Below are 12855 nucleotides of genomic sequence, written 5' to 3' on the forward strand. Positions count from 1 at the left end.
TGGTGCTAGTACTGTATGAAGACTCCATAATTCCAGGTTTATTTTGGAAACTCCCTCCCCTCACTCTTGGTTAGATTGAGACTGTAATGTGAAAATCTGAACTATGCCCTGGCTATGGGGAGTAAGGAGACATCCTAGTTAATGGAGGCAGCTAACCAAATGGCAAAAAAAGAGATTGGGTTTGTATCTTAGAACCATTGAGCCTACAAATATTATTGGAGTTGCATCTGTGAGCAGGGCTCTGCTTTGAGTTCACGAGTGTTGCTAAGCAATGGAAAGAGGGGGGAGGAGGAAAGAGTGCAAGAGAGAGTCTGACTTTAGGAGTACAAGAATAAATGGAAGATAATACTAAAGCCTCATTTGCAGTGAATGTTAAAAGTATGAAATATTTCCTGTCTACCTTCTAAACTACTTGCAGCCTGCGCAATGACTGCTAAAATGTGGTTCTATGTTTAAATCAATGCACATCCTGCAAGTACAAAGTAGTGTTGCATCCTGTAGCACTGACAAAAGCAGTGAGGCACCAGAACTGTTCACATCTGCCTCTTGAAAGGTAAGGACTAGAGAAACTATTATAACAATCTCTATATATAGTTTATATTGATATAGAAAACAGGCACTTTTAAATAGCTTATTGTTTAACTTTTGCACTGTAAAGAGATCAGATGCTTGTCATAGCCACACAATTATTTTTTTTATTCTAATGTTATACCGGCAGTTACAATGTTTTTTGTTGTTATATCAGACAAGGTAGATAAACGCGGTACCTTTAATTGGCTTAACAATGTCTCATCTGTCTGCTTTTCATCAACATAATTTTTTGTTCTGGTGTTATTAGAATCACCACCTGTCATGAATGTACTTACACGTTTTTCTGGCTATAAACAAATACATTGCTTTTATGGTTATAATTTCAAGGCTTACACAAAATGTTTGTTGCCTTGTTCAGTCAGACATCTCAGTAAACTCCAGCGTGCATATTTGCAAAGCATGTATTGCTAGGACTGTAAATTGAATTCCATGTCTCATTTTTTACACAGAGTTTGGATTTTTTTTTATAATCAAATTCTCTGCAGTGCTTATCTTTTTATTACTCTGAATTATAAACCATATGTTGGGGCATTTGGAGCCTTCCAGGTCATTTCATAGGCATTGCACTTTTACTGTATAGCTATCTTTTTAACATTTGCTAATAGCTCATCTGGAAAGAGAATGACATTTGTGGCTGAGTAACAGATGTGTTCATAAACAGTATGAACGATTAGCATTCCCTAGCTTGGGATCACATCTGCTGATGAACCAGCTTTTCACATTTAAATAGGTAAGATTTTGAAGGCCCTCCCCCCCGTACAAGACTATATATAATCACTTCTTTAGCATCTTAATACTGTTTTCTGCCAGCATTCACAGGTATTTCCCTGATAGATAAATGATATATGATAGTGGGTTAGTCTAGTCTGTTTCTGTCTAAGATTTTGTCCTATATGCTTTATATTTTTTGTATTTTCAATCCTTATTTAAAAATAATTCTTACAAAAAATAACCCACACATATTATAATGCCACTCTGAATCACATATTAAAGGAACATACTACAAGTTAGTCAATGAAACATGACAAAATAAAATTCTGAGAGCTAAAAGTTTCCCTAGCCTATTGCAGAAAGCACGTCACCTGTTGTACTATATTGCTCAGCATCACACCACCGGGCACTTTCTTTTTATGGTTGAACAGACACATGGTCAAACCATCCAAGAAATTATGCCGGAGTACACCATCATGTGGAAATATAAAATAAGATGGAAAAAATGTCAATAAAAACCTCCCTGTTATCAATTTTGTATAGCAAATCTCTTGAAATGGAAAGCAAATGTAGAATGTTTTGTCTAAAGATATATGTTATATATTGGATTGCTTAACTGACCTATTTCTTTTCTTTTGTATTAATAAAAAGAAAAAATTCTTTCCTATCAGCAGTAGCAGCAGTTAGATAATTCCCTCCTGTTACTCCGCTGACAACCAACAGAGCTAGACAGGAGGAGCAAAGCAGGAGCCACTACATTTTAATCACAGAATTGAAAAACGTGGTTTGCTGAAGATTCATCTCACCTAGAGTGATGTACATGGGTTTAGGATGAACTGGCCTACTCTGGGATTATGTTACCCAGTAGAGATAATATGGGGGGGGGGGAGAAATCCACCATCATTTCTCATTCATTTGTTTGATAAGACGTGTGTGTTTGCATGAACAATTTCAAAGAGCTGTGGGGAAGCAATCGCTACAATATACCTAAACACACAGTAATTCATATAGTCTAGCGTTTTGAATTTTAAGTTGTCTGCATACATTTTAAAATATTTTAAATGAAACTCGATTCAATATTGCTACTTTTGTCTAACTGGATCAGATCTTAAATTTTCTAAAGGCCATTGAAGTCAATGGAAAGACCCTCACTAATGCCAATGAGTGTTGGGTCAGGACTTTCTACCAGCTTATAGTTACTAGAACAGACATCAAATGAGATTGGGAAGGAGAGCATACCGCCGCACCCTACCCCCCAAAAAATTAACAATTTGAGCACACATTGGTTTATATACAGCAGCTTTGGGCATGTGGCACAACATCTGTTACAGAAACACTAGAAAGCAGACCTAAGACAAGCTGGGCTACTGCCAACTGACTCAAGATTTTTTTTTCCCCCTGACAAGGCTGTCAATAAATGGACAGATGGCATCCGATGTGCTGGCAGGATAGTTCAGTTAACAATCAAATATGTTAAATGATTTCAAATTCATTGTATGCCAGGCATTGTATTCTGTATTGTATCATATCATGCTGTTTCCTAAGAGAACTACAACCTGGCGTTCAGTAGATACTGTATTATACAATAGGGGTAGCTGAAACAATTGATCAGGAACTACTGGGTGAATACAATCTGAATCTGTTACATTCACCAGACTGGCTTTTTCACAGTTTTAATTCCATGCCATTTGGGGTAGGGGAGTAGAAATGAATACTAAAATGTAGGTCAATTGACAGTACGAGCTGCTCCGACATGTACCCTCAGCCTCAAGAATATATTTAGATGTAAACAACATGTATGCACTATTATGGTAGCTGATTGTCCCTGACCTCCACATTTGCATGCCTATTTTTGCACAACATTGATTGCCCCTCAAGATGTCCCCCCATCCCATTTAGCTCATGTAAACAACCGTTTGGACACCTAGAGGCTCCGAGAGTACAAAGGTAGGTTGTGTCTCAGAAATAGGTGTACATCTGGTATACACATATACATATATATATATATATACTAAACTTGAATATTGGCCAGTTTTAGGAAGAAAAAATACACAGTGCACCCCTGGAATAAGAAATATCAAACATTTAATTTAAATATGAGAATTCTCCTTCCTCCTAAATTTAGCCAACTCCTGACGACAATCAAACTCTTGTGAAAACACAGAACCGGTCTTATAAAGCGAGGTGAGTTAGTGAGTCCCAGAGTTAACCAGCTAATTATACAAAGGTAAGGAAATCTTCTACTGCAGAAGAAGTGGAACCGATTGGCTCATGCTAGGGATCTAGATACTGGACCTGATTTACAAGTATGGGGGCTGTGTCCATTCTAAAAAGCCACTGAAAATTGTGTACTTTTTTTGTAAAAGTAACATCTATTTCTATTGTAGCTGCAAGATTTGAGAAAAATATTTTCCTCTCTTTTTCCATTTTACTTAGCATTTGACAGCACATTGTGTGTAGTCAGTTTCACCCTATCCCTTGTTGTTTGTATGGGACTTCCACACAACAGAGGTGGAGGACGTTTTTGAAAAGTAAGAAAATGTCATAGCAAAGCCTCAGAAATTGGCTGGAGCAAGTACAATACCTGAAATTATTTTTCCCCTAAATTTGATTGGTTTGTAAGTTATCGGTTTCCCTTTAAAATGAGAGATGGGTCACATGTGAAATATCTACCTCACCTTCCCCAAAACTTTAGTAGTAAATAATTAGTACGGTAATTTACTAGAATCCAAACAATTAAGAATCAGATGTTTGGTTCCCAATCACATGGTTTTCCACTACTACACACAGTGACTACGGGGTGTTGTATTAATTTATCTAAAGTCATTTAGCAGTGTCCCAGGAAAGAAAAAAATGCATGAGACCGAGGAGAAAAAAGAATAAGAGGAAAAGAATCATATTAGGTGAAATCTTAGCTCCCTTGAAGTGAATGGGAGTTTTGCCATTGTCAAGTGTCAGCCAGGATTTCTTATTTCTTAACTTAATTGTAAAGAGTAATATTGAGAACTGGGACTTTGCCTGTTTCTCTTTAAGTATCTGAACATTCTCCTTGGGATCTCTGCCTTTTGGGAAGTATTCTAATAAGTGTTCAGTGTTCCATTATTATGCAAGACATTTCTGATGGGAAATCTACAAACTGATTGTGTGTGTGTATGTCTAGATTACTTGTTAGTATACATTGTCTGACACAAGGTCTTCAATTATATCATGACCTTACCATGGAGAACTTCCCCTTCCAGCTCACTATCAGAGCTCCACAACAAAATAGTTCATTAAGTGTTGGAACAAGAACCAGGGAGAGTTGACATACTCTCCATATTGTGATAATCTGAAAAACTTCTCACATTTAGGTGGCAATAATAATTCTGCCTACAATCAGGTAAATATATCAAATGAAACCTTTTTCTGCCTATCACTTGTAGTGGATGTTATTCTTCAGGAGGTGTTAATAGACATCATCATAGTTACACTAGAAAGACCAGTAGTAGCAGCAAGGAGCTGGTAGCAGGCTCCTCTAACTCAAAATGCAAAAGGTGCATTGCAAGGACCTATCAGAGTGAGTTTTGGAATGTTGGCGGAGGCCATTAACCAGCCTCTCTGGTGGCTTTCCTTAGTTCATTCTGTTTGAAAAGGAAACTGAATGTTTCAATTATTCGGCTGTGATTGTCAACGTGGGGATATCGGACTTCAGAGACACAACCAAGAACACAGATTACGTGAAAAATGGAAATGCGAGGCTATCTTTGTCTCGGTGAAGTTAGTGAAGTAGCTGTTCATGACATAGTGAAACTAAATCCCTGCCTTGTGGGTGTAGTGAAAGCAGGCCAGATCCTCAGCTGCTCTACACCCGTAGAGCAACTGGCCATACAGGGCAAGATTGCTATACTTGGCAGACAACCACTTGTTAAGCCCTCAAAAGGGACCTGTCAAAAAAGAGTTAAATTGATGCCAAACATGCATAGAGGAGTGGTACTCAACCTTTTACAGTCCAAGAATCAAAGATTGAGTCAAAAAATGAAAGAAAGACATGCAACAAATTAGTTACAAGGTCAGAGGGCAATCATGGGAACAGCTAAAGTGTTACCATAAACACAGAAGATTTGTCTCCCAGTTCCCATAGCGTTAACCCAGTTGTCTTAATCTTTTTAGTTCCTGCTAATGATCAAAGATGCCGGAACAATTTTTATAGTGTGGGTGCTGAGAACCATTGAATCAAACTGTAAACCCTGCATATGATGGAAACCACTTCAAGCCAGGGGATGTGGCACACCCCCAGTTCCAGCACCTATGCTAATGATTAGAACAAAGATAGACACTGCAGCACAAACAAAAAACAGATGTAAATATATGTAGTGTCAGAACTACACCAATATAGCTGTGCTCCAAACCTCCATTTAGGCTGGAAATAGAACCCCAAACTCCAGCCTCCCAGCCTTGTGCTTCAGCCATCGTTTATCCTTCCTTCTTACCAAGGTTCAAATGTTAGGTCTCTCCCAGTCTCTCCCTGTGATCACAATCACACACACACACAAGCTATTTTGCTTTCTTTAAAAAAACAAAAAAATCAAACACACACAGCTTTCCAGGCAGATAAACGTAAGCTATAGTATGTTAGTCCGACAGAATTAGTAACTAAAGAATAAAATACTAATAATTAGTAAATAAGGAATGAAAATACCTCTTTCTAGGTACCATTAACCATTCTTGGCGATAGAGGAGTTCTAGTTTTGCATACTTTCACTTTTTTTTTAAATAAATAGTAAATATTTTATATTGATAATATAGGTTTTGATTATTTATAAATACATTCCCATATTTCTTTGACCATTGCAATACTCTGACAACCAGCTAATCTTATGTAGTTTGCAGCATTGGGAAAAGAAGGCAACGTTTGCCAATCAAAATACAGCCTACTGGGAAAAAAGAAAAGAAAACTCAAAAAGTGTGCTAAAACCCATGCTTTTCTATAGTCATCTAACCTACTGTTCCAGACTAATTCCTCCTTTACCACATACAGTTCAGGACAATATGAAAAATTATTTAGCAAACAAAGAAAGTACGTACACTTTTTTGGCTATAGTTCTAATTGTGTATGGAGTTTTTTTGTAATAACTGCATAGGGCCTTGAGATGATTTAAAATGATGATTTAAAATAACTAATTACATAATTTAAAACATTAAATTTAATTTTGAGTTATCTCTTTATTCCATATTTTTAAATGCAATTTTTGTGCATAACCTTCTGTATGACCATAGAATAAAAATGCCATTGTAATGCAAGATGGTAGGACTAAGTTTGTGATATTAACCATAATCAGAATTTTCACATTTCTGTGTCATTAAGAACTCAACAGTAATTTTGCATTAACAGGGTACTTTGCATACATCTGCCATTTTACACACACACACACACACACACACACACACACACGTATAAATATACATTTGTATCTATATATGTATACCTACATACAAAGCAAAAGAGAGTTGGAGTTGACATAATAGCTTGAACTTCTGTTGCATGCATGTGTGTTTAAATTTAATCTGTTCCTGTCTAGACAGGTAAGGTGGTGTCCTATTCAACAGTATTAATAGCAGGGAGATGTGTTTCTTGTGAATGATGTCATGTCTAGTAATATACATTAATTAACTGATGTCAGTATTGACTAGGCAGTGTCTTGGTTCTTAGACTCTGGTTGTACACTAATTACTTATCTCTTACATTAAGGTAGTGGTAAATTGCCTGAGGATTTAAGAATCTCTGTAGAGAAGGATGATGTAGTTTAATTTAATCAAATATTGCACGACATACAAGCCTCTTCTCTATTTTCATTTCCTGAAAACCCGTTAGCTATACATGGCTAAAGAGGAATAGTAGACCATGAATAGATTATATTTTGTGACACCACCTGTAACACAGTAGAACAGAACAATTATTATAAAGGCCTGAATAGCAGCTACCTGTTCGCGAGCATATTGCCTGAAGGAAATGCCTCTATGTCTCTGATTTGACACCAAAATAGCTTTGCATTAAAACATGCAAAATCCAAAAGGGTCTCAGCTTTGAGTGTCCTTTGATCTATGGTAAGAAAAAGGAAGCGTAAACCAAGACCAGGTCTATTATCTACAGATCAAAGTACAGCCTAGCTCTTTCTTCCAACAGCAATTAAAGATTGGGAGTTATATTTTTGGTGAGAACTATTTTGACATTTGCAGATCTTTCACAAAACTAAAATCATATAGTGCAGTGGTTAGGCAGCCTGAGAGATATACAAAAAACAATTATGGTGGCAGAAAAGCTTCTCGATGGAGACAATCTGAGTTATGTTACTTGTAACCAGTTGATGTAATTGTTTCCCTAACTGGGTCTAAAATGATGGTTGTAGTTGAAGTATGGACAGGCCCCAATGAAAAAAAAAATCAAAGGAAAGAAGACCTGAGTTTGCTGTATCAGAATCCTCAGGGTGCTGGGGAGCAAAGAGTTGTTCTGCTGTTCAGTAAACAGAGTGGAGTGGTTCCTGGCAAAAAGTCTTAAACATCAATACAGGTTCTACAACCTATCCTGAAAGATGATCCTTTACTCTCACAGATCTTGGGAGACAGACCTGTCCTCGCTTACAGACAACCCCCCCAACCTAAAGCAAATACTCACCAGTAACCACACATCACTGAACAAAAACACTGACCCAGGAACCTATCCTTGCAACAAAGCCCAATGCCAACTCTGTCCACATATCTATTCAAGTGACATCATCATAGGGCCTAATCACATCAGCCATACCATCAGGGGCTCGTTCACCTGCACATCTACCAATGTGATATATGCCATCATGTGCCAGCAATGCCCCTCTGCCATGTACATTGGCCAAACCGGACAGTCTCTACGCAAAAGAATTAATGGACACAAATCTGACATCAGGAATCATAATACTCAAAAACCAGTGGGAGAACACTTTAACCTGTCTGGTCATTCTATGACAGACCTGCGGGTGGCTATCTTAAAACAGAAAAACTTCAAAAACAGACTCCAACGAGAGGCTGCTGAGCTGGAATTGATATGCAAACTAGACACAATCAACTCAGGATTGAATAAGGACTGGGAATGGCTGAGCCATTACAAACATTGAATCTATCTCCCCTTGTAAGTATTCTCACACTTGCTTCTTATCAAACTGTCTGTACTAAGCTATCTTGATTATCACTTCAAAAGTTTTTTTTTCTCTTACTTAATTGGCCTCTCAGAGTTGGTAAGACAACTCCCACCTGTTCATGCTCTCTGTATGTGTGTATATATATCTCCTCAATATATGTTTCACTCTATATGCATCTGAAGAAGTGGGTTGTAGCCCACGAAAGCTTATGCTCTAATAAATTTGTTAGTCTCTAAGGTGCCACAAGTACTCCTATTCTTTTTGAGGATACAGACTAACACGGCTGCTACCCTGAAACCTGTAATTAAACATCAATGGAAGCCCCATTTATGTTGATTTCTTGTGTGAAATCCTCTCCAGGGCTGGACGGGCATAGACTGCCATAGGTGGAACACTGATTGCAGCACTCTTGGATTGCAGACAGTGCATTCTTAAACCTGGTCCTGACGTGAGTTATTTGAAAGCAAGATAATAGATATTTGTTCTGACCTGAATCTGCTGCTTAAGACCAGGAGGAGAGTGTTAAATTCTGTTTAAACAGAATTTTCAAGAAGTTGTAAAAGTTATTTTTTCCCTTCGCTTCTTCCCCACCAAACTGCAGGTCGTCTATGCAGAAAACCTTACATTTGCTGGAACAACTTTGCACAGCAGCTACTAGGGGGAAGCCTGGATTCACTCCCATAAGTGTGTATGTGAACAAGCTGCAGCACTTTGTACCCTGAGAGCAGCTCTGATCCAAGGGTGATTCAGAGGGGAGAACAGGTGACAGTACCACACAGTCCCCACCTAGACTCCATGTAATCTTTTTGGCAGCTTTAAATTCCAACCAGAGCTCCCTGGGAGTCACCTGGCAGAAACTGCCTGGTAGAGATGCTGAATAAAGCCATCTGAGGCTGCTCTGGTCCTAACTGGCTGAAATGACAAGGGGGAAGGGGTTGCATGCAGCTTGTACAGATATGCCTCACTCCTCATGGAACTTCCACTGGGGTGTGTTAGCCTAGGTTCTGCCAATAAAACTTCAGCACTGAATCAGGCAATGCATGTAGGAGCTCAAATGACAATTTTGGTGTTGATAACTTCAACATGCTTCCTGCTAAACTCTGGAATCATGTTGTAATGCAGTTGGCAGATTAATATTCTACGCCATGACTGATTCTGGACTAAAATAGGGTCTAAACATATTTCCCATTTTTGTACTTAATGTGCAACACTTTCTACAGTCATAATGGATGCATGGGCCTATGCTAGTAGGGACCTCGGATACATGTTAAAGATAATCCTAACTAGCTGTCTCTCACGTTTAACATTAACGCGCATGACTCTAGCTGTACTTAGAGTATTGTAAGAGAAGACACTGGCATTACTATATACTATAATCATATGTTTCTTCTCCCAAAGTAAATAGGGGACAGACTTGTCTTGTAGTAAGTCAGGTTGACAATCATCATTTTAACTGTATTGCAACTCTGGGTTACTGAGAATATGTATTCTTAAAGCATTGAAAGATAAAAGTAGAATTCAATAGTCAGAATGTATGTTTGCTTGTTAGGGTCTGTCTCTTTTTGATACCAATGTACAGGTATATGTCAAAAAAGCCAATGAATTAAAAAATCCTAAGTCTATTGTAAAAGCATGAGGATTTTTTAAACTTTGAATAGGTGAGTAATGACCTCATTAGCCCCCACTGGAAATATAAGATAATGACAAAAACTAAAAGCTGATGCTCATCTAGATTGCAAAACTTCTCATTTGACTGTGTATTACTGTCTTCTCATTTTACATGATACCTACCCAGCCCAATGCTACAGGCAAGTAATCGCATTAGCATCAATATTTGTCATTCGTGAAAACTGGTCACATCTGGAAGAGTTGGTACACAGAATACATATAACCTATATTCCTCCATAAGAGATACCATTGTGCACACCCGTTATTTTCATGTAGCCTTGGTGCTCTCATGGTGACTTCAGCTGAGAATGTAGCACAAGTACTCTAAGTAAAGCCTATGCATTAGACCTTTCAAGGCATTTAAAAATGTTTATCCCAGTTTTAGCATGTTCTTGACTTTGCAGAGGTTCTACATTGTGGAAAGTAGACAAATGCAAGCACCATTCCTTTGTCTGTGAGCTTCTCTCTCCGAAGACTAGCCTCATGATACTGGATTGAAAAACTATCACCAAAAGAGGGTGTTTCAACCATTTAGTCTAGAAAGCTGAAGGATAGTGTATGGAGGCAGGAGGAACATGTCCAGGGACAGTTTATGGGCACAGTACATAATTGTAAGTGTGCGTGTACTAGGCCCAAAAGGAGTAGCTGAGATTTTCAAAAACAAAACAAAACAAAACAAAAAAACACTTCATCCCAACTCCTCTGAACTGTCATGAATCTGGGCGGCTAACTGTAAGTTTGGTTAAAACCCAGACTCAGCCTGGCTTTAGATGGGTGTTTGATTTAGCCAAATATTTTGCACTGCCCTAAGGAGCAAATATATAAAACACATATGGCAGTGTTTCCCAAACCCGGGACGCCGTTTGTGTAGGGAAAGCCCCTGGCGGGCCGGGCCAGTTTGTTTACCTGCCGCATCCACGGTCCGGCCAATCGTGGCTCCCACTGGCCGCGGTTCGCCGCTCCAGGCCAATGGGAGCTGCTGGAAGCGGTGCGGGCTGAGGGACGTACTGGCCGCCGCTTCCAGCAGCTCCCATTGGCCTGGAGCCGCAAACCGCGGCCAGTGGGAGCCACGATCGGCCGGAGCTGCGGACGCCGGACGCAGCAGGTAAACAAACAAATGATCATAAAAAGAAAAAAGAAATCAATAAGAGCCATTAATTCATCTCAAAATAAGACTATGTCAAGGCTCGTACAATTACTATACAACTATGGGAGAAAAACAGTGAAACCTTTCCAGCACAGTTCTCTCCACTTCCAAACAAAAAACAAATAAAACTAGGAATGAAGTGAAACTTACTTGGTCTTTTTTCCATGTATTTGCATGTACAGGTGAAAATTTTAGGGCTTAAGCTGATTTACCCTAATGTAAGTGAGAAGTAAAGCCACTGAAGCCAGTGGAGTTATACCAGTGTAAACACAGATATGAAATCAGCTAATTGGTCACATTAAAAAGATGTGAATGTGACACATTTATGGATTTCACCATAGTGTACTTCATATTCTGTACTCTACATGAATGATTACTAACTAAGCTTTACCATGCAGCAGGCAGATCTCAGTTAAACCAGCACTAGCTTCATTTGAAACAAAGGAGAGTATTACTACTAGCAATAGCTCTCGCCTAGGATTTTCAAGGTGACTAGTGATTTTGGAAGCCTCAATCTTGGGGTCTTCACTTTAAGACATTTTAAAGGGCCCTGAGTTTTGGAAAATCAGGGCCCTTTGAGGCATCTCAAGTTGGGATCCCAAAAAATCACTAGCTACTCTTGAAATTCTGATTCTAGTTTTCAGAGATTCCAGAAGAGGAGAAATGTTTCTCAAAGAAAAAATGAGCCAGTAGAAGATGGGTATTTCTCACTTAAGACATTCCATGTGAAAGTTGCTTACACAAAAGGGATCTTGCAATAATATTGCCTTCTAGTTCTTATGCTAGATAAATAGATCACAATATGCTGTTATTTGGGGGTAAGATCTTGCCTACTTTACTTGTGCAAAACTCCCTAGAATCGTTTTGTAAAGCTAAGGGTTCTGTGCATGTGTGCCCATGTGAATTTACAAGATTTAGTTGCAGGCAATATAGGCAGCTCTATATCAGTACAATAACTAAGGGGAGAGAGGTGTTCTGGAGCAAAGCTTCCCCTGACAAAGTTCTTTTAACACAAAATTAAAACATCAAGTAGAGTTTTGCTCCTATTAGTGAGCTCTGCATCTCCTCCTAGGAGCTCTAGAATCCTTTAATCTTCTGCATCCGCTGCAGTTGCTCCTACTTCAAAGTGCTGCTGCAGGCAGTGGAAAGGATTCTGGCACTCATTTGGGAATAGGGCTGGGACATTAAATCACCTTGGGCATCCATCTATTTAGGGACAGCCCTGTATGTTCACTTCAACCAGCAGGGAAGATGCAGCCACTTCTAGAGCAGAATGTGGCGCATCTTTACGCAGGACAGCAACACTACATAACTGTTCGGGACCAGTAGTTAAATGTGTATCCATCTGTTGTCTTTCAAAATGTGTAAAAGGTGTTTCTACAAAGATCCACTTGAAAAAGAATCTAAAGAAAATAGCAAAATATATAAGCGTGATAGCTGGGTGCGTGTCTGAATGTCATACGCCTGTGGATTTGAAGAGAAAGCCAACAAGTCTGACATGGTACAGGGTTCCATCAACGTGTACAGCTTTTTTGCAAGTCTGTGTTCTAGTAACCAGGCAAGGTACTAACAAACTTCAACAGGTCT

At 38.8% G+C, this 12855-nt stretch overlaps 1 protein-coding gene across 3 annotated transcripts in view; it reads left to right on the top strand.

Annotated features, from left to right (window-relative positions):
- Window positions 1-273: 273 nt before the first annotated feature.
- The window catches only part of LOC122174323 (uncharacterized), a 117507-nt gene continuing 104925 nt past the window's right edge, over window positions 274-12855 (top strand). Inside the window, exon 1 of one of the 3 annotated variants that reach the window (XM_065559338.1) lies at window positions 274-553. The gene's annotated coding sequence lies outside the window, so the exon portion shown is untranslated. The remainder of the gene's footprint in view (window positions 554-12855) is intronic. The other 2 variants (XR_010590968.1, XM_065559339.1) reach the window with 2 other exon arrangements.

This window comes from Chrysemys picta, chromosome 10 (genome assembly GCF_011386835.1).
Source record: "Chrysemys picta bellii isolate R12L10 chromosome 10, ASM1138683v2, whole genome shotgun sequence".
Classification (NCBI taxonomy): Eukaryota; Metazoa; Chordata; order Testudines; family Emydidae; genus Chrysemys; species Chrysemys picta.